Source organism: Vidua chalybeata, chromosome 13, assembly GCF_026979565.1.
Source record: "Vidua chalybeata isolate OUT-0048 chromosome 13, bVidCha1 merged haplotype, whole genome shotgun sequence".
Lineage (NCBI taxonomy): Eukaryota > Metazoa > Chordata > Aves > Passeriformes > Viduidae > Vidua > Vidua chalybeata.
In genome coordinates this window covers 16,128,075-16,140,926 of record NC_071542.1, presented here as the reverse complement: position 1 = coordinate 16,140,926, position 12,852 = coordinate 16,128,075, and positions in this window count along the sequence as shown.

Genomic DNA, 12,852 nt, shown 5'->3' with positions numbered 1-12,852 from the left:
CCAGTAATTCAGTTTGATGATAACCATTTTCATGCTTGAAAACAATCTGCCAAATTAAACCTAAATGGAAAGAGCAGTGGGAAAGGTAGTGAGAGCAGGGCGTTTTGAAATCCCCCCACCTCTCCGAAAGGGATTATTTGGCCAAAGGAGGAGGGAAAGGCAATTAAATAGACTAAAGATGATTTAAATCCCAACCAAAAATAATTCCAGGGAGAAGTTTGCCCCCTCCGGTGCTGCCCAGCCCTGGATTTGAAAACTTTGGCCCAACTTGTGGCAATAGCTACAACTTTGCTCCGCAGGGGTCAGAGGTGAGGGCTATTTTAACCCTAAAAGCCTGCGAGTGACCAAGGTTGCGGCTGGGCTCGCAGCACTAATAGCCATAATTACCTCCTCCCCTTCCAGGGACATTCCTCGCAGCAGCAGTGTTAGACGCCGAATTGAAGAAAATCCTGGAGTTGAACATATCTTCGGGGGTAAATAACAGCAATATGAAGGAATTTCAGAGCTCTCCCTTTCGCTTGGGGGGATTGAAGCTTTTTTCCTTTTTTTCCCCCCTCTTTTTTTTCTTTTTTTCCTCCTTCCCCCCCCCTCCACCCCCCCCCCCCGCCTTGCCAGCATTCCCAAGGCGCTGGGTCTTTGTCTTAGAAGGAATGGAGTGTCTGAATGGTGTGAAAGGGACAGAGAGGGTTGCTTCAAATCGATTTTACTTGTCCTCTCTGTCTTTTCGGATCAACGCCCTTCAATGGACACATAGGTGCTCTTTCAACCAAAAACTTGTGCAACATTTTCTGCCTGTATTGGTGCTAAATACAATAAATGCTGGGCAGATTTTTTTTTCTTTCTTTCCAAAGCAGAAAGCACCCTAATTAAATTGTTTTATATGGACAGTCAAGACAGACCAATTAAGTATGCATTAGTATAAAGATATATTCGAGAGATAAGCGCTCTATAGGAGCCCTGTCTAGGCAAGGTGTGGAAAGTGTCCTCTCGATGAGAGGCTGTGAGCAGGGTTTCATATGGATTTTTCCCCTCCATTGCCTCCCATACTCGAGTAACGGGCTGAATAAGTTAGAGAAAAGCCATTAGTGAAAGTGGTTTCTAAACAAAGTTAACAGGTGGATGTAGCTGGTTTTACATTTGAATAACAGTCGCACATCTGTAATACACAGCCCTGGATTTATGCAGCGCCTGTGCAGGCAATGTCCATTTGCAGAGACAAACGCCTTCGACCTAGAGCTGAGGTGCAAACGCACACGCACGGGAATAAAATAAATATCTGGGCACCTCTGTGGGCTGCAGGACATGATGTGAGTGAGCGCACAGAGACGATGCAGAGATCACTGTGTGGCCATTGTGTGGAGGCACCCAGCCTGCATCAGACAGGCACCCACACAGCAGGCACTGCTGTCTCGGACAGCTCAGCGGGCACAGCACCGTCCTGGGGTAATTGCAAGGGGAGGCACTGGCGTTCCCCAGAGTGAAATAGCAGCTCAGCATAAAACACACACATACACAAGCGAACTTCTCTTGCTGCCCATTTTATCACTCTGGGAAAGCTCTCGTTATGGTTAACCACAGGAAACGGGCTTTAAGCTCTTCTCCATTTCCATTATTATTACTATTATTTTTCTTCACTGCAGCTTTTCCACGTCGTTCAACAAAACCACCCCAAACAAAAAAAAACCCCAGACAAACAAACAAAAAAACCACTGAGCCCCCAGCAGCCCTGCCTCAGCCCTGTCCTGGGGCAGGCAGAGCCGCGGGATGCGGTGAGGAGGAGGGGAGAGGCGGGCTGGAAGTTGCTGGGGCACCCTCCATCCCTGGGCACATCGCTGCCACCCGCTGAGGCTGAGCTGTGGGAGCGAGCCCTGTGGCCGAAGATGCTGCAGGGTGCGAGCGGGGAATCGCCTTTTCGCCGTGACACTGCACCGCGGAGAGCGGCCGGGCTTGTACTCGAGGGGTCGGGGAAAAGGGGATCCAGGGCTTCAGGGATGCACAGCGGGGCTGCGGGGGCTGCCCGCTTTGACCCCCATTTTCCAGCAGCGCCCTGCGTGTGTCAACCCATCCCAGGGATATGGGAGACGGGGATGAATAAGCCATTCCTGGCTTAGGTGCTTTAATGGCACGGTAAACAGGTTAGAAACAGAGGTTTTTAAAGACTCAGGTTTTCTTTATTGGTCACCTTCGAGGATAAATCATAACAGACAGTATGGGGGGCAAAGAATTCATCTAAAGGAGATCTCAGCAAGTCACTACCCGGACAATAGTCCACCTCCTGTTGGGCTGCGTATTGATCAGGAGAGGAGCTGAGGATGTCGCCACACTAAATATTTACTGATCACACACAAATAGCCGCGACTTGAACGATTTTCTCCTGTGAGGAGAGCAGAGAGAGAAGGGTAAATCATTTTATTAGTGTGTATAAAGCAAAGAGCACACTCTGGCTTGGAGTGTTTTAAAATGTGTCTTCAGCTGGATGAAAAGAGTTAGGGAAATCGATATGGAGTGATTAGACGAACCAGTCGTGTCAAAGAGAGAGGCTGTGAATTTCATGGATTTGGTTATACCGGGAGGGGGAAAATATACCGAGAGATTAAAGGGAGGAACCCATTGTAGCAGAGCCAATGAAAAAATAATATCTAATCAGAACAGGCAAAGGTAGGGGACGGGATAAGACCCACATTTCTAAAGAATCACATCAGCTGGAGAGGGATCAGGGACACAGATGAAAGAGGCAAACGGGGGGAGAGCTGGAGAGTAGGAGCCTAGAAATGCTACAGAGCAAATCCAGGAGAGGCAGAGCAAAGTCGCCTCTGTGGAGCAAAGCTGGGATACCACGAAAATGGGGACAAAAGGCTCAGGAGCGAGAGAGAGGGCTGGAGTGATCGGGCGCCTGCCTTGGAGGTGAAGTTGAGGGTCCCCAGCCCGTGTACCCACCAGGCAGAGAGAGCTCTAACAGCACATCCAGCTCCCATCCGAGGGCTTTAAATCCTTCTCCTACAACTTTGTCCTCCCCTCTCCTTCCCGCCCCCCTCCCTCCCCACAAGCAAATGTGGTGAGTAAAATGGATTTTAGCGTTTAACCACCTCATTTTATCCACGTAATGACAAGGCTCGTAATATGTAATCTACAGATTACTGCCATTCGAGGGTGACCACAAGTGGCATAAAAAAAAAAAATTAAAAAAAAAAAAAAAACATTCAGCATTTCTGCAAATGACAAAGTGGCTAAAACCAGCCCTTGCTTTAAGTATTGAAGTTGGGGAGTTGCTGCTGCAGGATTTTATCGGTCGTAGGGAGCAATTTAGCCGTGGCTCAGGTACAGCCCTGGGGTGTCTCGGCAGATTAAAGAAAACTTTTCTGGAGACAAGCAAATATCTGAGTGCCAAAGGGCAGAAAGCTGGGCGTAGGGCAGGGCTCTGCCATGCGACGCTGAAATACGTTCTCTGGGGATGCTCGGGATTATGATTATTATTTTTTTGCCTCGAATCCGTGATGTTTGGCCCGTGTGCACATGCTACCTTCTCTCCGCGTATTTTTCTTTAGCAGAAAATAGGATGCGACTGCAGAGAACTAAGTCAAAGCAGCGAGAGAAAGTTTGAACCGCACTTTAAATGATGCTGATTGCTGGGAGGGAGGAAAGGCATCTCAAGCTAGGAACCGAGGAGTAAAACTGATGTGAAAACAGCTTTTCACTTCTCCTCCAAGTGCTAATTTTGCTACTGTAAACAAACACTGAAGTTAGAAACAGCTGCAAATAGCCTGCCGGGCACCCAGGGCTCAGGGACCGGAGGGGGTTGACTTTTGTTCATCTCTCGGGCTGAATTTTCCCCCAGCTTTGCCTTTTTTTTTTACCCCGAAATCAGAGGCTGATGCTGATTTCAGTTGTGGAGAGGGGACAAAAAGCATAGGCACACTAAGAGCGTTTCATGTGAGCCTGTGGAGTGCAGGCAGCTCGGCTGGATCTCTAATGCAACAGGAAACCTCGGGACAGACTCAGCCTAATTAACAGTTTTCCATAGCTGAAGCGATTTTTAAGAATCCCAGTGGATTAGCCCAATATGTTCAGGTGTGAGGCTACGAGGGCCTATAACTCCTTTCACTATAATCTTATAACCTCCTTACCTAATTCCTTAGATTGCAGATAGGAAGAGTCTGACCCTGGAGGTCGTAAAGAGCTGGGTTTCATTAACCCTTCCCTCCCCGGCGCCGCTCCAAGGTTAACTGCGCCGGGCTGTGTGCTCGGGGGAGCGAGGGAGGGCGGCCAGGAGAAAGGGATTTGCAAGAGGGGTCGATCCGCCGGGAGGGCAAAGCTTAAAATGATTTCTGCTCCCTTCATTCCCTCCCTTCAGCCAAAGGAAATATGGAAATAGGGAACTTTTCTCTTTCCCATGCATCCGGAGGTGCATAAACGTACGGATGTTTGTGAGGCAATTCATCCCATTCTCACCATTTCATTATTGTTTATTATTTTTAAATTATTTATTTTTTCCCAAAATGTGGAGGAAATTAAACATTCTAGAACCATCAGCAAAAAGCAAAGCAATCTCCATCTTTAGGACCAGCACCAATCTCTTGAGCTTCTTGTCCACAGTAGAGCTGTAATCTTTAAAGGAAAAAAAAAAAAATCTAGAAAAGCTTCTCCGACTGTATTTGCCTGGGAACACACCTGGTTTATATTTTAATAGGTAGTTACATTGTATTGATTCAGGGTACATCATTGATGTTGAAAGTTAATAACTCTCAAATTATATCTATCTGCCTACATACATAATTGCATACACAGTGTAACACTGGAGGAATTTGCATTTTGCAGCACATTCTTTGTTCTTAAATCTTTTAACACACTGAGTTGTTCCTTTGAAGAAAATGTTATTGAACCACATGTTTAAGGAAAAGATGCTTCTATACTATATGTTTAAGCAATGAAATTGTTGAGTGAAATACAGATTTCTTTGTATCGCACACAAACCTTGCCACACGCCAATCTTAACCTACACATCGAGCTGCCTTTTTTTTCTTTTTTTTTTTTTTTTTTTTTCCCTCCCAGTTAGAAGGCAGAAATATGTGAACTGCTGAGAGAGGTGGGTACTTTTTGGTAAGTATGTTTAGATATGATCTTCAGATACATTTATTGTACTTTTAAATTCTTGGGATACTAATTGAGCTAGCAAACAATATCCCAGCTGAATGTCTCAGCTTCTTCCCTATTTAACAGGCTTTAATGTAGAAGTATATTGTAGCCATCCTTCTACTAAACAATGTGGCTGAGGAGTCAGCAAAAAATGAAAAAACATGTTAAAACCAAATTATAATTGCTGCCTTATATCTGACTCTTCTTCCTTTCCGCAGTCCTAATGAACTCTTTAAAATTTTATTTATTTATTTTTTTATTTCTGAGTGACAGATCAAAAATAATTAGCAGAATCACAAGCAGCCGGGAAGCTTGAAATAATGTGGCTAAATATTTCATATTGCTACTTATAATACCAGCCCTTCAGTTGTAAAAAGGAACCATTCCCTATTTATTCTGTGGTGGTTTATAAATACAGAAGGAGAGATTATTTTTTTTTTTTTCCCAGGGCCTGCCTCAATGATGCCATAAATAGAGATTGAGCTATCAGGAGGAAAAAAAAAAAAAAAAAGAGAAAGAATAAAATAAAAGCAAAACCCTGGACAGGAATAGAGACAGACAGATAAATGTTTAAGTGCATCTGAACAATGTTACGTAGCACATTAGGAGTTGGCAAAAAAAAATTAAATCTATTGCATATTTATAACCTCATAATTAAAATACATTCTTATCTCTCTCCTCTGAAAGGTTGCAGCTTTCTTGGAAGTATTTTGAGTGCATATTTTAAACTCCATGTCTCGAACTGAATTAAGATGAGCTGTTTTGCCCAAGAATAAAACCTTTGTTTACAATTTAATATTTAACTTTCAGCTGCCTACCCATCGCCATATCATTTTCTTTAGATTTCACCTCCTTACATTTGCAGGCTTTATTTAAAATGATGTTGGCTCATATCAAATCCTAATTTCTTATGATAAGAAATGAGTCAATATAATTCAAAACAGTCCCCCTGGTCTGATCGAGGTAAATTGGATGAGAATCTTTCACATTCAAAGGGTTAAAGCTAAACTGAAAACTTTAAAGCAAAGAGATACCAGCAAACAGTGAAAAATGGTACATCTGCTCTCTCTTGACAAGCTTGCATTATATCACGTGTAAGGAAGCCCAAATTTTTGAATCTAAGACCAGTTTTAGTTTTTAATAGGAAATAATTACATGGAACTTTATTTCCAGAGAGAATGTCCCTTCCAGCTACAGTGTTTTGCTTTGATCTAAGTATTAACTGGTAATAAAATAACCATATTTTAGATCCTAAGCATATTGATGCTTAGAGGAATGTTATGCTTTCAATCAAATTTTAACTTTAGATTATCCGAAGGTATTCATCCTTCTTTTGTCAGAAACCAATTTGCTCTCTTACTCCTACAGCTACTCACATGTGGTTTGGTACACTTTGTTATTTTATAGTGGAATTTGCACTATTGAGGTGGAAAACTTTTAGATGGAATGAGATCATGTTCCAGCCTGGCAATTTGGGCTGTTTCTCATACAGGTTCCCAGCCCAGCCCTTCTTTACACTTGTTGTGCACCACCACCATCGCTCACCTCCGAGGGCGACCACCGCGTCAGGACTGTGTTTTAAATATTCAGATTTTTTTATTTATTAATTTTATTATTTTTTTTTAACCCGGAGAATCAATCATTTGGACCCATCCTGAACAATTAACCTCCCCTTTATATTATAGCCCCAAGTGCAGTACTTCATAAAGACATGAAAAGGACATCCCAGTCAGCAGGACCCGAGCCCAGGCTTGTCACAGAGTATAAAAGGAGAGAGAAGGGGAGTTTTTATCTCTTTGCCCCGCCAATTCTTAATAGTTCTAAGTTTCAGTGTGACAATAAAACAGTTTTGATAACATAGCTCATGGGTTTCTCTGCCACATAAAGTTTTCTTAATAATAAAAAAGAAGAAACTTTATCCCTGCTAAATTAAAATAGGGCAGATGTTGGATATGGTTCATATTAGCCAGCCTTTCACCCCTTTGCCCCTGGCACTAAAGTTCTGACTTTTTCTTTCTACTATGTCTGTTTCTAACTGAACAGTATTATTCCTGCCCTGGCTCTCTTCTTCTATTTATTTTTTCAGTGTCTAAAATTAAACCTATTCATTTAGTAATATACATTCTATTTCACATTGCTAAACCTGGCCAGAGAGGGGAAATGTTTTCCAAAAAAGTGATGCACCACTGACCTTAAAAGAAAACATGAAGCAGGGAAAGCTGTTCTTAAAAGGTTTATTTCTAGAGAATTTTGTAGCTCTGTTGACATTATAGGGATAATGGTTGTATTGCAATGGGCTTTCAAGGCCCAAGAGGTTTATGTTTTCTTCTGACCGTAAGTCTAATAAAATTTTAAAGGTGCACAAAGTCTCATCACTTTAGATATTTAAAACTAGTTTGAAAAATCTCTTGGGAAACATATATTATGGTGGATAGCCCCACTGAGAAAACAGGGAATAGACAAAAAAATACCCTGAGTCCAAACCCAAATAAACCCCCCCAGTTTTTTTCATGCTAGCTCTATGAAAATCCTGGCTATTAAACTCCCAAGGATAGTACAGCTATTTTCTGCAGGGCTCTGCAGATAGAATTTATTGTCCATTTGGAATGATCAAGTTTAGGCTAATAAAAGGCCCTCTGTAAGCAGAAATGCCCAAGTTGATGTTTGGCAGAGTTTTCAATGGTGGAGTTTATACAGGATGGGGGCTCTGCACTATTTGAAATAACTCCTATCCCAGCAGCTGAAGATGATCTGACACGCAAGTAAATGTTAGCAGGCAGTGACTGAAGGTAAATCAGCATTGCTTTCTGAGCTGGGTGCTTGAAAGCAGGAAAAAGTGAAAGCCGCTTTCCCTGGCCCTTCCCTATGCTAAGGTGCTGCTAACTTTTATGATTTTTCCCCCCCTTCCTCTTTTACTATCTGTCTTTGTGCCTGAGGGCCAGTGAAAGAACACTGCAGATTCTAGATTGCTTTCAGAGTTTCCCTTTGCTGATGATGGATTACCATGTCAATTTAAACGGCATAGGATTAATTTGTTTCAATGATTTCTCTTTAGGCTGAATGCCAGTCTTTTTTTCTACGTCTCTCCTTGCTCTTCAGAAAAAAATAATAACAATAATAATAATAAATCCTTAAACCCCCCAAACACTTTTGAGATCCCATGTTAAAAAGACAATAATAGAAATAGACAAGTTAGGTGTAATGTTGCAACACAGTTGTAGGTTTGAGTGTTTTTATCTCGTTCTAAGGGGCTGCAGCATACAGTCAGTCACATTAAAATGAAATTGGATCCAACGTTTATTCAATAAATACTTGTCTTGTAGGTAATCCAGAACAGAGTGCTTTTGACACATAAGGACTTAATTTGTCTTGGATAACAAGTTATTAATATGGCACATTTAAACTTGCCACCTACAATAAGGTCATTTAGATCTATAATACGACTCACGAGAGAACTTCATAAAGCCAGAAACAAAGTTTGAAACTGCCTCTGAGGCGTGGAGCAGACGCACGGCTCACGGTTTGCTCTTTTCAGAAGAAAGTTCAGAGCAAGTAGGAGCCACCCAAACCCAAATGGTGTGCATCTGCTCCTCTTTGAAAGGGAAACGTAAATGGAGTAAGGAGGGGAGAGAAAAAAAAAAAAAAAAAAAGGAACCCAAACACACATTTTTGAATGAGTAAGCTTTAAAGCTGTGCTGCGTCTGCTCGCAAACTCATCGCAGCTTTGAAAGTGAAAAAACAACATTTGGTTCAGAGTGGAAATTCGCCTGCATTTGCACCCTACCTCTTCCATGTGCTTCGCAATTTACTCGCTTTTAATAATAAGTGAGGAAGTTGGAACATAATCCACCCATAAATGTTATTGCTGTAATTTGACTGCTCTGTGTTTGTTCATGCATTAGTTGTATATGTAAAGCGAAGTGGGGATGGATGGTGGGGATCCCCGTGCAGCATGAACAGAGCTGTTTGGGATTTCAACACCCAAACATCCTGCAATTGTTTTCAGTTTTAGTTTCAGACCTGTCCTAACCCAGTGGTGCCTGCAAGAGGTGCATCACGAGGGGAATATTGTGGGAATGCTGCTCGGGACGTGTTGGTGACTGGCAATTCGGTCTCCACGCTGTGTCCCTGAGCTTTGTTATTCTGCTTTTCTGTACTAAGCTCTTGGTTGCTCTTGCCCTCGCAGATTCTGTCTCTTTAAGTAACTAAATCTCATTTTTAAGCTATTCCTGGGAAAAGGATGTTACACATGAGTAGAAAAATGCAGGCAAGAAAGGCTAATTGAATGAAAAGAGAGAATTAGGTTAAAAATAGAGTACAATCTAGTATCACATTTTCACTAGTGTAACCTGAAATGAAGGTGTCTCCAAGTCCCCAGTGATGCCAGAGTGTTTAGATGTTGGGCACAGATGGAGACACCTATTGAAATGTGTCTGAAGAAGATTAATAGGACTTGTCAGTGTTGGGAAAGCACTGCTTTGCTGTAAATTTCTACTAGCACAAGATGAATTACCGATGAATGCTCAGTTATCAACCCCATCACTATCATTGGACACTAAATCAAATTGAGCAGTTATCTACAATCAGAAAATTTCTTTTAAAAGTAGGCATACACCTTTAGGCTTAAACTCTTTAATAAGACAATATCCTCGGTGGTATGTGTGTGTTCACAAAGGGATATGATTAAAAGTTTCTATACAAAAAGCTTCTGTTCGGAAATGAACTCCAAGTTCAGTGTGAAATCAGGGTTGTCAAACAATAGAAGATACTCAGAAAATGCTGGTTATATAATACAGAGTTCCGATGGGGTTCTGATTCAAAATGGATTTTCATGTGTGTCATTAGATTTTGGATCCATCCCCATTTATGAGAGGTTTTTTCAATCTCTGCTCTCCCCTTATTTATGGTCATGATAAACACACCCCTTCTCTCTACCTTAAAGACTGAGCATCCAAATCAGACATTAATGCAAAATAGCCATCATGACTCAGGATATATGTATAATAATAATACCACCACCCAACATATTTAGGAAATAACAACTTAATATAATGAACTACGTGATGAAAGACTCAATGAATAATTTTTTGACTGAGAATATTTCTTTCTCTCCTTTATGAAAGGAGAAAATGTCACAAGCAAAACTACCACAAGCATTTACCAGCCCACTCCTGAAGAACATTACCTGCATTTGCCATCTGATGCTACTGATGACAATGATATAAAATAAGCACTTCATACTTTTAGTTTCTAGGATTTCTTTCCCTCTCACCCAGACACTGCATACTATATCCAAGGAGATTTATCATGGTGTGTTTTCCAAAGTCAGTTTTTCCCTTTTATTAAAGACAAGGGCAGTCATTTGTGTTTAGGGAGGGAGACAGGTACAGAGCCTTTATCTGATCTGCATCCCCAGCCACCACCTCCTTCTTAATCGATGGCAGATCCCCACTCTGGAAGATCTGGCCCTATCTGGGTTACTTCTTAGCCAAGGAATGTTTCCTTCCCTTCATCTCCTCATGTCTCACCTGTGATGCATGTTGTTTTTTGAGAAGGGAACAATACGCTGTTTACCACACAGCACAGTTTCAAAGCCTTTGTGTGTTTCTCATCTCCAGCCAAAGCTTATTATTTAACACCCTAAAAATTCACCAGGGTAAGGGACAGCAGAAGTTATTTTCTTCATTTTTACACCCCAATTTTCACATAGCAAATGCCCTGCATTAGGACCAGATCCCCCTCAGATGGAAGTTATTAACTTTCAGCAGAACGGGGCTGATTCCAGCCAGCCTCAGCCTGTGCCCTTCGAACACAGTTGCTTTGCAGCATCCCCGTGTTTATTTTTTTTCTTTGGAGGGCATGATTCTTTAAACATATTTGTTTTACACAGAGCAGCAGTTGAATCCCAACTTTTTTTTCCCCCCACAAACACGTAAAGAGAATATTAATAGGGAATATTAACAGAGGTGAGTGCAGCATGAAGCTAGTTAGGTTGTAGTAGCTGAGAAATATGAACTAGTGAACATAATCCATAAACTCCATTTGGTTACTATAATACTCCAATCTGTATTTATTACAACCCCACTCTGATGCTTATACAACTGCAATTGCTAGATTTATACACTCTAATGATTTCACAATAGGAAAAACCTGTGTCTTTATCTTTCTTTTCCTGTCCAAAATAACCCCTTCCACATATACTTCAGGCTTCTCCGGACCTTGTCTGGGTTTAATCACAGGCTTTGGGACAAAATGTGCATTATTAAGAAGTATAAATATTTTCAGAAGCAATCAAAGGGTTGAAAGATTGATTCGGCATGTAGATTGGATTTAATTCGAAGCAGCTTTGTTCTAATGAGGACTACTGGGATACAAAGACGGCAGCCGCTTATGGCCACCAGTTGGGAACTTCGACTCGCTGCAGCAACCTGTCAAGAATTCCAAGAAACTGCCAGGTATTGAACAGAGAAGTGGTGGGGAGGCCGGTGGTCTATTGTTTGCAGCCTTCTTCCAAGGCTGGTTTAAGATTTCATAAGTCCCTATTTTACTAAAATGACAATTCAGCTTCTTGCTGCCCACAGGGACAAATCCTGCAGTCCCTCACTCAGGGAAAACCCCTATGGACTTTGTGGGTGGCTTTGCCTTTGAGGGGAAGGTGGCAAAGCTTGGCTGAGCCTCAACTCCAGCCAGATCAGGAGCTGTGTAGCAATTTGTCCTGCTCCCAGACCTGGTTGCTTTCGCAGTAATTTGTTCCATTCAGTTTTGCTATTTGCACTTCTAGACATGATGGGACCTTTTTGCGTAGGGAGGCGTTTATTCCTGAGGAGAATGGCAGCTCTGTGTGGGCTTGGAACCTCCTGTCCTTGTTGGGTGACCCAGCAGAACTGCTGGACCCGTCCTGTTTCTCGCCTGCAACGTCCAACAAAACATTCTTGGGATGATGCTGAACCAAAGGGGACCCTTGACTGCTTTCCCCTGAGATTTAAACAACCCCAACAGTAAGTTGTGAGTGTGGGCCGTGGGGGGGTGTCACGTCACAGGTACTTGGCTTCCCAAACACCGAGCGTACAGTCAGAATCACAGGATATACAGGATCAAACACGGACCAGTTTCTCTCTCCCCTTAGCCCCCCCTTGCCTACTTTTGTCCATAAAAGCAACAGAAAGAGAGAAAGCTTGAATTTTCTGAACTGTTTCACCCATCCACAGCTGGAATTCCAAAGCGAAATGAAAATGCCTTTAAAATCAACCCTACATGGGAGCCTGAGAGAACAAGTTTTCCTTTGTTGTAGGGTATAGTATTATTTGCTGTAGGTTTTTGATATACATTCTAAATTAGGCCTGCAAAGGAATGCTTCATCTTTAATTCATCACTCTCAGCTGAAAGAGATTAGCAATGTCTAGCACGCACCCTTCGTATGGTGCTGACCTCATCAAGTATGGCCTGAAATTAATTAGCCTCATTCATTCCAAATGGAAAAGGATAATGGAGCTGCATTTTAGAGATGACCATCACAAATTGTATGCAGCATATTTAAAATCTTTCCCCCCTTGCTCCCCTCCCCATTAAAAAAAAAAACTATGTAGATTAAAATTCTTTCCAGAACTTGCAATATGTCGGCGTTATCGAGGCATTAGGAGCAGAAACCATTCCGTTTTTATTTGTGGAACTGGGAGCCACATTTTGTATGTGTGGCTGTAAAAGCAGCAAGCCTGTCTT